Here is a 12,256-nt window from a genome sequence, read left to right as displayed (position 1 = left end):
AGAGAAGGGAAAATGAGACACATTGTATGGGGTAATGGCTGCACATAAACTGAAATATTTCTTGCAAGGTATAAGAGTTATGAGAAAGACTTGCATACTACTGAGCTGTATAGTAAAGGAATGCCTTGCATACAGATAAGTGGATTCTAAAATTATGCAGATACTTTAAAACTGCATCTGTAATCTTGTACAAATTCCAGCAGAAGACGTACAGAAAGATAGCAAACAGCATATACTGAAGAGTTACCAGCCTAAAACTGTTTGCAAATGTACACTGGAAAAGAGAAAGGGGAAAAATGGCATGATGCTGTCAAATCTTATTTTAAGGTGGCAAATTAAACTGAAAACATTGAAGATGATGTTATCACACAACAAAAAATGCTTTGATCTTCTTGTGCAGCATGCCAGCACCATTTATGCTTTCAATCAGAATCATTTTTGAAAAGTGCCATAGTTAATTCACAGATTCATAGATTGCAGTAGGCTAATCACCCAGGAGATCTTTGTAAGCCTAGATAAAGTTTTCCCAAAAAACATATTGATGCCCTGTATCCGAATAGGACATTGAAGGCCAGGCATTTATAAACTACCTATGTCCATAAGTGCAATGGTGTCAGACCCAGTGTAAATTTCCTGCTCCCCATTCATTGGTCTAAACTGAGCTCATTCCGTCAAGTGCAGCTCTTTTGAGTGTGTATTGTTAACTCCCTGTGGGTGTGGCCTGAACATTAAAAAAAAAATGAAGTCATTACCTTAAAGTACAAATAAATGTTCACATCTCTGGAACCAGAAGTGTTACTGGCAAAATGTAAATGGAAAAATATTCAGGATAAACTAATTTTTAAATTAGTGGCATTCATTCAGTTTCATGCTTTAAATTGGATTTTATAAGCCAAATAAAGGCAGTAAATATTAATTTTGTAATTTTGTATAAACATATTATAATATGTCAGTAAAAATTCAAGCAAGACACATGCTGCCAGCAGAATTTTCTTCATACAGCTGTGAGCTTTCATATGAGGCAGTGCAGTTCAGTCTGTGTTACTTGAATATTGAGATATTAAGAGAAATATGGAAATTATTACAATACAAATAAACAGTATACAAATAATATTCAATATTACTTCAGCTACATTAGACAGAAGTCAAATAGCAAACGATGCAACAACTCCAGAAAACAATGTAAAATTGAAAAAATAGCAGCCAGTCACAAGCCAGAAGAAAGAAATGGACCACAATACTTAAGCTTTTCATTTGTTTAATACACCACAAACTTCATCAGAATAAATACAAGAACATCAAACCACACTTAAATATATGACGTGCAAAAAGCATCTAATAACAAAATACTTACATGTTCTTTTAGTAGAATGTCTGAATTTATGACTTATAAGTATAAGTTTAGCATTTTATCTAATATTATTATCTGTATTTTTAAATTATTATGATTCAATTAGTGGCGATTTAAATAATTCATTGGAAGTATTTTGTCATTGTATGCTTTTTGCCCATGTCATATATTTAAGTGTGATTTGATGTTCTTGGACACATATCTGTTTGTCCAACATGTTCTAAGTCATAGATAAAATTCAGGTCCTTAGACCTTGTATTTCTCGTACTGTTGGATTTAACGAATATGCAGGAGATTAATAAGTGGGGGTTGGGGATGCCTTGTAAACCAGGGATTACATAAATAGCTGACCAATAACCTTCTATGTCAGTAGCCCATTTCATGAAAATATATATTGGAAATGACAGTAGTCCTTGGCCATTCGCTGAAAATGACGAACAGGTAGTCAAGATTCTGTACCTTTGCCATTATGATATAGACCTTGTGTGTGTTAGAGTTAGAGCAAAGTTAGAGTAAAGGTAGGATAGTAGATAGCTTTAGTTAAGTGTGTATGTTGTCCAAGTGTTTCGGATTTAGGGTTGGAGTTAGGGTTAGGTTAGGTGATAGTTTGAATGGTGTATGTTTGTGTAGTGGTGTGTATGTACTGAGTTTTGTGTGTGTGTGTGTGTGTGTGTGTGTGTGTGTGTGTGTGTGTGTGTGTGTGTGTGTGTGTGTGTGTGTGTGTGTGTGCATGTGTTTACCTGTCTTGTTTAGTGATACTCTTAGGGAAAGCATTTTTAGAAAAGCAATGTGTCAGGCTGGGATTAGGGGCTGGGTTAGGGTTAGGGTTTGCACGCATGAGTACAGTGACACAGGGTTGTGAAAGATTTTACAGAAATTACCTTTCTTGATGAGCAATACTGACATTTATAGGTTCATAGGTTCATAGGTATGTACTAGGCTATCGGCCCAAGGGCCTACATAAGCCTAGCCAACAAGGTTCCCTGGCTTACGCCACCCAAGAAAGTTATTTTCCTGTGCCACTGTCGAGCAGAGACACAGAAGTGATCCCAGGGGTGTATTTCCTATTTCCCATCCACTCATCAAGATTTTTCTTGAAGAGTGCTAATGAAGAACTTTGCTTGACATAGATGGGTAGCCTGTTCCAGAGTATGGGAAGTCTCTGGGACAGGAATCTATCCCTCCAGCATGTCCTGTTTATTGTGGTGACAAGGTTTAGGTCCCTAGAGCATTTAGCTCGGAGGGATTGGGATTTCTTTAGGTGTAGCATGTCCAACAGCTCTGGGTTTGACATTGCTTTATATGTTAGGCAGAGATCACCTCAGAGTAGGTGATATGCTACGGAGTAAAGATGGAGTTTTTTGAGGCGGTCAGTGTAGGGCATTTTTTTGAGACCAATAATCCTCTTTGTGAGGTACATCTGTGGCCTTTCCAGCTGCTGCAGATGTCTTGCGAGGTACATTCCAAAAGGGGCATTGTACTCTATAATGGGTCTAATGAGTGTCGAGTAGAGGGGAACAACGACCTCTTTTTTCCTGGATGAGAACCCTTTTATGATGAGGTGTGCCACGTAGAAGGACTTCCTGACTATTGTGGCGATGTGACTATCAAAGGAGAGACTACTGTCCACCTGGGTCCCAAGGTTTCTTATCACACATTCGGTGTTAAGTAGATTGCTGCCTATGTGGTAGTTCATGGGTACAGAGTTTTTACCAAAGGGGATGACACTGCACTTTTTGGCATTGAGCTTGAGGCCATGACTCTGATGCCAGGCATCTGTCTTGGTGAGACCCTTCTGTAGGATGTCCATATCATTTGGGGACTTGACTATGGCTCCTAGTTTGCAGTCATCTGTGAACTTCATTAGCCAGAGGTCTTCTGTGTTAGCTTGTACTTCAGAGAAGTAGATACCAAACAGGAGAGGTCCCAAGATGGAACCCTGTGGCACTCCACTTGTCACTGCTTTGAGGTCAGATTTGGAGTCCTCAACTTTTACAGTGTGGGTTCTGTCAGTGAGCCAGCTTGCAATCCATCTTGTGACATAGGGATTTATACCTAATTTAGTGTGTTTAGATATAATTCCAGAAAGGGGGATGGCCGAAAGCCTTGGCGAGGTCAAGATAGGCTGTGTGAACCACCATACCCTCATCTACGGCTTTGGTGACTGCCTCAAAAAAGTCGATCAGGTTCAGAAGGCATGATCTGCCTTTCACAAACCTGAACTGGGTGGGATCCAGAGTTTGGATGTTACCAATGTCTCTGTTTATGAGTTCCATAATGATACGTTCCATGGCCTTGAAGACCAGGCTCGTCAGGCTAATAGGTCGATAGTTCCCGGGATCAGTGATGGCTCCCCCTTTGTGGAGTGGGATAACTGTTGCTGTGCGCCATTCAATGGGCACAAAGCCTGATGCAAGGCTATTATTGAACATGGTGCTTAAGTGGGGAGCCAGTTCATTCTGAAGTTTGTGTAAAACGCAGCCTGGGATGTTGTCCGGTCCCATGGATGCTGTGTTTTTGCCTTTAGAGAGTGCAGCTTTTACATGCATAGTTGTGATTACAGAGACTCTGCATTCTTCATGTATAGATATGGGCCCTTTAGGGGGTGGGGGGTAAAGTTAGCACTGAACCTATCTGCCAGGATGTTGGCAATATCAGTAGGTTCTGTAATTTTTGTGCCTTTGTGCTGTAACTCAGAGCAGATCTGGGTGTTGCCATCGAGATTCTTGACATAGCTATGGAATGCTTTATGGTTGTCCTTAGAATTAGTGTCGATTTTGTTTTCTTAGCTAGCTTTGGAGGATCTTATAAGGGATCTCAGCTTCTTACTGAGGCTGACCGGGGAGCTCCTCCACTCATGGGATTTTACTCTCTTTTGCAACAGTTTCTTCCTTCTGTTGTACAGTTTGTTTATGGCAGGGAACCACCAGATTGGCTTCCTTTTTTTGGAGGATAGCATCTTGGTTCTGTTTGGGATAGCACAATCCATGCACTCGTGTAAGTGCTTATAGAGTGCATTTGTGTAGGATTCAGCAGTTGTAACTGTATTGTCCATGTCATGAAGTTCACCACTTCTGTCTTAAGAAGCATGAAGTTGGCTTTGGAGGATTTTTTTACAGTGGTTTCCTTAATGGGGGGTGGGGGCGGGATGTGGATATCAAGGGTGATTAGCTTATGGTCGGATCGGACCAACAAGGAGTTGACTTCAGGTGTGGAACACCGGTCACTCATGTTGGTAATGACTAGGTGTAGGATATTGTTGCCCCTGGTTGGGGTGTGGATAAGTTGATCCAGGGCATTGGAGTTTATGAATTCCAGAAAGCGTTGAGCTAAGGAGTTGGTTCACGAGTAGTTTTCCCAGTTAATGGTGGGGTAGTTGAAGTCGCCCATTATTTGCGTGTTTGGTTGAACCCTAATATTTTCCAGTACATCAAGAAAAGAGGAGTGGGAATCTTGGGACATGGTTGGGGATCTGTAGCAAGCTACAGTTTGGACTGCAGTTTTGCCCAGAGTTAGTTGCACTTGGATAACCTCGGATGCATTATGCTGAGCAACTAGCCTGGAGGTGTGGATATCCTTAATGAATATGGACACACCTCCGCCTTTGATGTTTCGGTATCGGTTACAGGGCCGAAAAGTGCGGTATGAGTTATAGCCTGGTAGTGCAGGGGTGCTCTCTGGAGCCTTGAACCACGTCTCAGTCACTGCACAGATATCGATGTTCTCCATTTTAAGGAGTGCCTCGAGTGAGTGCATTTTGAGATTTAAACTTCTAGCATTGAGTAGCATTACCCTCAGTTTTTGCTTGCCTGTTCCTGTTATGGTGGTGAATTTGTTATTTGAAACTTACCTAAAAAAGGCACTATATGGGCAGCAAGAGCCTTAGCCAGTATCCAGAATCCCAGGGGCGACAGGTGTAGGCCATCTGTGGCAAAGCATCGTGGTCTGTCGACCATGTCATCCCAAGCACACAGATACTGGATCCCCTTAGAATGACACCAGAAGCTTAGCCATTTGTTGAAGTCAATAATTTTGTCCTTGTACTGTGGTATCAATTGCAGCAATGGCAGAATGCTACTCAGGGATAGGGTCATACCTGCCTGGGCTGCAAGATCAGAGAGCTCTTCCATGTCTCTTTTCATGTAGTCCAGGGAGGTACGTCTCAAGTCATTCACACCAACATGGGCAACGACAGAGTCATATTTGTACTTGTTGTGGAGTGACCTGAGTACGTGGGTTATGTGGCAGATCCTGGCCCCCAACAGGCAGCTGACAGTAACCTTCTCCTTGTTTAGCCTGGTGAGTGGGACATCAGTATGCCTGACTATAGAATCACCTATGACTAGTGTGTTGGGTACGTTGTTTTGCCTTATTGGCTGTGGTGGAGTGGCACACTGAGTCTGTGGGCTATGTTTCATTTGGGTTGTGTTGGGGGATGGAGGTTGCTTGCATTTCTGCTTTGGATGTCTCTGTTGCTTAGACAGATTATTATTGAGAGCTTACACGAATGTTTTTGTATTACTATGTGTGGATTTTGGTGGTGTAGTTTTAGTGAGACTATGTGATGAGTGTGGTGTGGTGCCAATGTTTACTTTCTCCTCATGACTGTCAAGTTCAGTCTTGGTTTGCGAGAGCTTTACCTCCAGTTTGGCTAGATAAGTGCATCTCCCACAGGTTCTAGTGTTGGGTGGTAGGAGGAGAGGGTTGTCTGTGTACATGAGACAATTTCTACATTGCCTCAAGATGCTCAGATTCATCAGATAGATAGGAGAGAACACTGGGAGCTGACCCTTGGACATGCCTGAATAAAAAAATATTTTCCTCTAGATAAGTGAGGAAAGTGAGTACAAGAGCTGTTTTTCTCTAAGCAAGTGAGAAAAGTAAGTACAAAAACTGTTTTCCTCTAGGTAATGAGGAAGATTGAGTGCTATAGTAATTAGTAGCTTAGTTAGTGCTTACAAGTTCTGAACAAGTGCTGAGCATGAATAAGCAAATTTAAATGCAATTTAATTTAAAGTGTAATTTAATTTCTCCAAGTTTACCCTGGCTGGCTGGATCTACATCCCACATGATATACCAAATCTCCCAAGTCTTACTGTATTGAAGTGTGCTTTCAATAGTTACTTTGCCATCCATTCCCAGTGTAATTGATTCACAAATAATATAACTTAACTTATTTATTATCTCTTATATTACTTTTTGTCATTATCTACTGTCTGCTATATCTTAAAAATATTTCAAAATCTACCTCTATCTGCTATTTTTTATGGGCATTGTACAAACAGTACAGAAGATTCCTACCTTGATTTCAGTAAGCTAGACTGATGAATCTGTACCACTCGTGTAGTTTCTGATATGATTGGTACACATAGCAAATAATTTGCCAGCATAGGATAATTTAGTCTTGTGTATGACACTCAATGTACAAGCAGTACTATATTAACACTGCACCTTTCCTTTGCTTTCTTTTCTGCATAAGCACATGTTGTTTATAGATGGTCACAGACTTGGTTGCTAGTGGGTGGGTTCGACATTTAAAATATTGCATTACAGACCATGCCCCCAGCATATGGGTTAAATTTTTGTCCTTTTGATTTGTGAGATATGTAAATATGAGAACTAGGTAACTTACATCCAATATATATCACACTAAATCAGTTTGAGAAAAACTTAGCAGTCACACACAAGGACAATCATAAGGCTTTTTACAGCTACATACGTAGCTTAAAAGGTAGGACTCAAGCATGTGCCGAACTAGTGAATAATAGTGTCACACACACTGATCCCTCAGAGACAGCAAACTTGCTAAGCTGACAGATTTGGTGAAAACTTAACTCCCTTATCCCCTCCAAACTTACCAAAAACCTTGCCCCCAACTTTCCTCAATCCTACTTATCCAAAGAGCAGGTCATTGAAGCCCTGTCTAAGGCAAAAAACACAGCCTCTAGGGGACCAGAAGGTATCCCAGGCTGTCTTCTAAGCAGACTAAAACATAAACTAGCATCACCATTAAGTACCCTATTCAATCACAACTTAACCACTGCCTTTGTTCCTGCAGAATGGAGAACAGCAACAGTTATTCCCCCTCCAGAAAGGGATTTTAGCAACAGACCCAGGGAATTATAGACCCATACATCTGACCAACCTCATCTGTAAATCCATGGAATGCTATCATCATGGACCTCATAAATAAAGACCTAGACAACTTCCAAAACCTGGATCTGACCCAATTTGGCTTCATCAAGGGCAATTCCTTCCATGTGACAAGGGCCATTGAAGGGGGCAAATCTGTGCACAGCATACCTCAACTCTGCAAAGGCCTTTGACACAATCTCACAGTCAGGCATTTCTGATAAACTTAGCAAACTGAATGTAAACCCTTTGGTGTAAGATGGGTTGCCAAATGGCTCACAAACTGGTCACACACTATCAAAGTGGGTGACTCCAAATCAATCAGCGGACCTGTCATCAGTGGGGTGCCACAAAGGGTCAGTGCTGGGCCCCCTACTGTTTGGTATATATGGCTCAGAAGTTCAGGCTAAAACTAAGGGTCTGTGACTGACCAATTTTGTGGCTGACTGAAAACTGGGTGCAATTACTGAATTTAAAAAATTTAAAGAAACACACTGCAAAAAAGCATTTGTTAAAAAAGAAACTAGACATATACATATATATGATCACATTTCAAAACAATATCTAGCACATATATATTCTTAATTATAAAAATATAAAAAATATAAAAAATATATAAAATATATACAAAATATACATATATATGGAAAAAAAAAAAAAAATTTTTTTTGACACACGTGTTGTGTTCTATCAACGGTTTGTTGATGATTGTTTTTTAATTTGGAATGGATCTAGGGACAGCTTAGAAGAATATCTTGTACACTTGAACAACACGACATCCTTTTTGAAGTTTAAGTCGACCATTACTAGTAAAGAGGCTTCCTTCCTTGATGTTAACATTTTTTACAAGGATGGATCATTGGGCACTTCTGTTTTTAAGAAGGAGGCATCTGTGGGTAGATATGTGCATGCGGACAGCATGCATGCCCCGCATGTTTTTCGAGGTGTGATTAAGTCTCAATTCATTCGAGTGAGTAGGCTCAACACAGATGATATTGTTTTTTGTGAGCAGTTAAATGATACATTTAAGGATTTTGTTGATTGTGGCTATGCATTGTCTATTTTAAATGAGATGAAGAACCAGGTATCTAGCAATAGGCATTCACTATATGCCCCATACTTCAGGAATTATAATCTTACGAACCCTGATGTTGTGATAAATCAAGTTGTAAACTCTACTGTGCAAAGATTTAGATATGTGACTGGTTTTGCAAGTAAGGTTTCCCTTGTTAAGCGCACTATCTATAAATATTGGCCTATTTTAATGGCATCCCTGAACTTACAAAATTGTTAGGTGATAAGCCATTCTTTAGCTTTAGAAATATGAAAACCCTCAAAAGTATGCTATGCTATAAAGATTTTCGTCCTTCTTTGAATTTGTGCTTTGATAGACCCATCTGCCCTACACTTAATTTTGGTACCTATGCATGTCACAACTGCTCCTGTTGCTCAGACTTGATCAGATATGTGGAATCTAATAGTTATGTGCATACGATTACACACCATACATATACATTCTTTGTAAGAGCTACTTGTACTACTACCAATGTGGTGTACATGGCATCATGCTCTGTATGTCCTGCATACTACATTGGTAAGACTACACGTAGACTTAAGGACAGGATTATTGAACACAAATCAGAAATCAGGAGGAAGTATAGTCAGAATGCCTTGTATAAGCATATTGAGACTTGTGGGGACAGGCATACATTTAGATTTAGGGTCATTGATTTGGTGATTCCCTCACTCAGATGTGGTGATATTAATAATTTTCTTGAAACTAAAGAATATCAATGGATAGTACGTTTGGGAGCTGATAGTCCTCCTGGCCTTAACAGTACAGTAAGCATTAAACCAATTCTTATTGGATTACAACGCAAGTTTAAATGATACCTTTATTAACCTGTGCGTATGAGCATGTTTATACATTGATGTTAATAAGTGCATCTGTTGTGTACATGTATGTGTACACCTATGTTTTAATAATTTTAGAGTTTATATTAAACATATAGGTATATATGTATATTTTGTATATATTTTATATATTTTTTATATTTTTTATATTTTTATAATTAAGAATATATATGTGCTAGATATTGTTTTGAAATGTGATCATATATATGTATATGTCTAGTTTCTTTTTTAACAAATGCTTTTTTGCAGTGTGTTTCTTTAAATTTTTTAAATTGTACATTTGAATAAGTCATGTGACTTTGGCTGCAGTCACATGACTACTAGGCCTGTATAAAAGCAGTTGCTTTGTGTATATGTATGTATTTAGTATTGAGAAAGGGTTCATACCCGAAAGCTTTGCGTCATAAAGTGATTTGTTCTCAGCATTCCTTGTGTGATTTTGGATCTTTTTGCAGTTTGTTTTTCTGCAATTACTGAATTCCCAAATTATGTCAGTATACTTCAGGAGGGTCTTATGCAGACCAACGATTTGTGTCTTAGTCATGGTTTCAAACTGAATGCAAAGAAATGCAGCATCATTCCCTCCGGTAAAAGCAATGTCCCTTCACACTATCAAATTAATAACAATATCCTATGCACCTACGAAGTGGTAAGAGATCTGGGGTCACAAGTAGATTGCAACCTTAATTTTGACCACCACGTGTCTACTGTAGTAAGGAAGGCTTTCTACATAGCACACATGATTAGCAAAGGCATTGCCTCTAGAACAAAGGAAGTTATAGCCCCTCTGTATTCATCACTAATCAGGCCCATAATTGAGTATTACATGCCTTTCGACATGCACCGCAAAAAAACACCTACAGCAATTGGAGATACCTCAGAAGTCTTTATCTAAGAAGATCAAGGGACTCCAGCATGTGCCTTATACAGACCAACTAAAGTCTCTGTCACTATGCTCAGTATTGTATAGACTTCTTAGGGGAGACTTATGCCTGGCTTACAGAGCAATCTCTGACCCAAACCTAATGAATTTGCTGCACATCCTTAAATCAAATCGGACTAGAGCTACAAGTTTCAGGGACCTAAATATGGCCTGCAACTTGAATAGGACATGATGGAGGGATAAATTTGTCTCCCAGCAACTGCTATGTCTTTAGAATAGGCTGGCAATTAATGTGAAGCAGAGCACCTCTATGATATTGTTCTAAAGGAACCTGAACAAGTGGATGGGCACCATCATTTCTTACCAGGGATAGCATCCACAACCATCCTGGACATGGGCAGCCATTAATAAATACAATCCTAGGCACTGAGTAGTGATGAAATGGCTCCTATGATGCTATGATATCCAGCCACAACAAACCAAATACTGGCAACATAATGGGAAAGACACAACCCAGCATATATGAAGACTAAAAAAACAGTCAACCCCACATGTCTGACATATAAATGCAGTCTTTCACATTATCATAGGGTGAGGAGTAGCTATTTTGCATAGTACATATGTCCCTATGTACCTAAAGTACAAGCACATATGAACTGTTGCCACATATGGAAATCAAATCATACATAGTGACCAGTATGCAAGTGACACAGACAAGGTGTCACTGCCAACAAAAGTTCCTGGAACAGTTATGCAGTTATTGTAATAGATTTATTTGATGCATATAGTCCATGCTTCTTGTCATATATCATCCTTAACAGCAGGCTGCACATCAGTAATTGCATGTCACACCATTACAACTAGCCAATATTATTGTGGAGCTTAACATAGGATAACATGTCACTGCACATTTATATGCCTTCTGTCTGGACCTACAGGAGAGGAGGTATTTTTTATGTCTTTGTGTGTCTAATTTATCTGACCCCTATTTTTATGAAGTCTGCTATCTTCTATGTGTCAGTCCAGTATAGGTTCGTATGTTCATAGATTAGTTCTACGCTAACTGCTCTTGGGAGCGATTTTAAGCCCAGCCAATTGCCAGCCTCCCACCCCCCCCGACAGCTTCCCACCCCCTACACAATATCCATTGTGTAGATCTATTCACATTGTATTTTATGCATCCACCTTATATTATATGCTTACTATTACCACCTTTCTTGTTGTGTGCTGTTCTAAGTCCTATGCATCTCTCCACTCTCCCCTTTGTGTGTTGTCCCACATCATGTGCATATGTGACATCTGTCTGGACAATGAGTATGTCTGTTTATTTATTATTTATTATTTATTTGCAATTTGTTTACCAGGATGGTCCACTGGGCTGCAAGGAGCCCATTTTCAATGGAGTCCTGGGGAGAAAAGCTCCAACATACAAAGTACATGGTGATAAAAGATAGTAAAAATACAAAAATGCAAAATTCAGGAATTCAAAAATGCAGAATATAAGAATACAGAAGTACAGATGAAGATGATATTTGGTATATGAGGTGCAATTAGTGAAAAAAGGAAACACAGACATTATAAACACTATCTTTTTCATTAGACATGAAATGAACATTAAACACTATCTTTCTCCTCTTCTCTCTATAACCACTCTAATCTCCCTTTCTCTCGACCACCCCAACTCATTTTTCCTCTCACTTTAAGCCTGCAGTACACCTACATTACCGTACTGTTTTTCCTTCTTCTCTGCTATTTATCTTACTCAATATTTAATTTACCTTTATTTCATAGTTTCAATCCATGACTATAAGGTATTTCCTCACTGTTTGCCTCCAATCCACCTTCTGTTACTAATCTATTGTAAATAATCATAATGTTCATCTCCAAGTTTACCTCTGTCAATAATTTAGTGTATGCAATCATAATGTTGTTGTAATTGCTAATGTTGTATTATATATCCTGCATCATTGTAACAT

Source organism: Protopterus annectens, chromosome 3.part1 (genome assembly GCF_019279795.1).
Source record: "Protopterus annectens isolate FY-2018-M chromosome 3.part1, PAN1.0, whole genome shotgun sequence".
In the NCBI taxonomy this organism is placed as follows: Eukaryota; Metazoa; Chordata; order Ceratodontiformes; family Protopteridae; genus Protopterus; species Protopterus annectens.
This window is presented reverse-complemented; position numbering follows the sequence as displayed.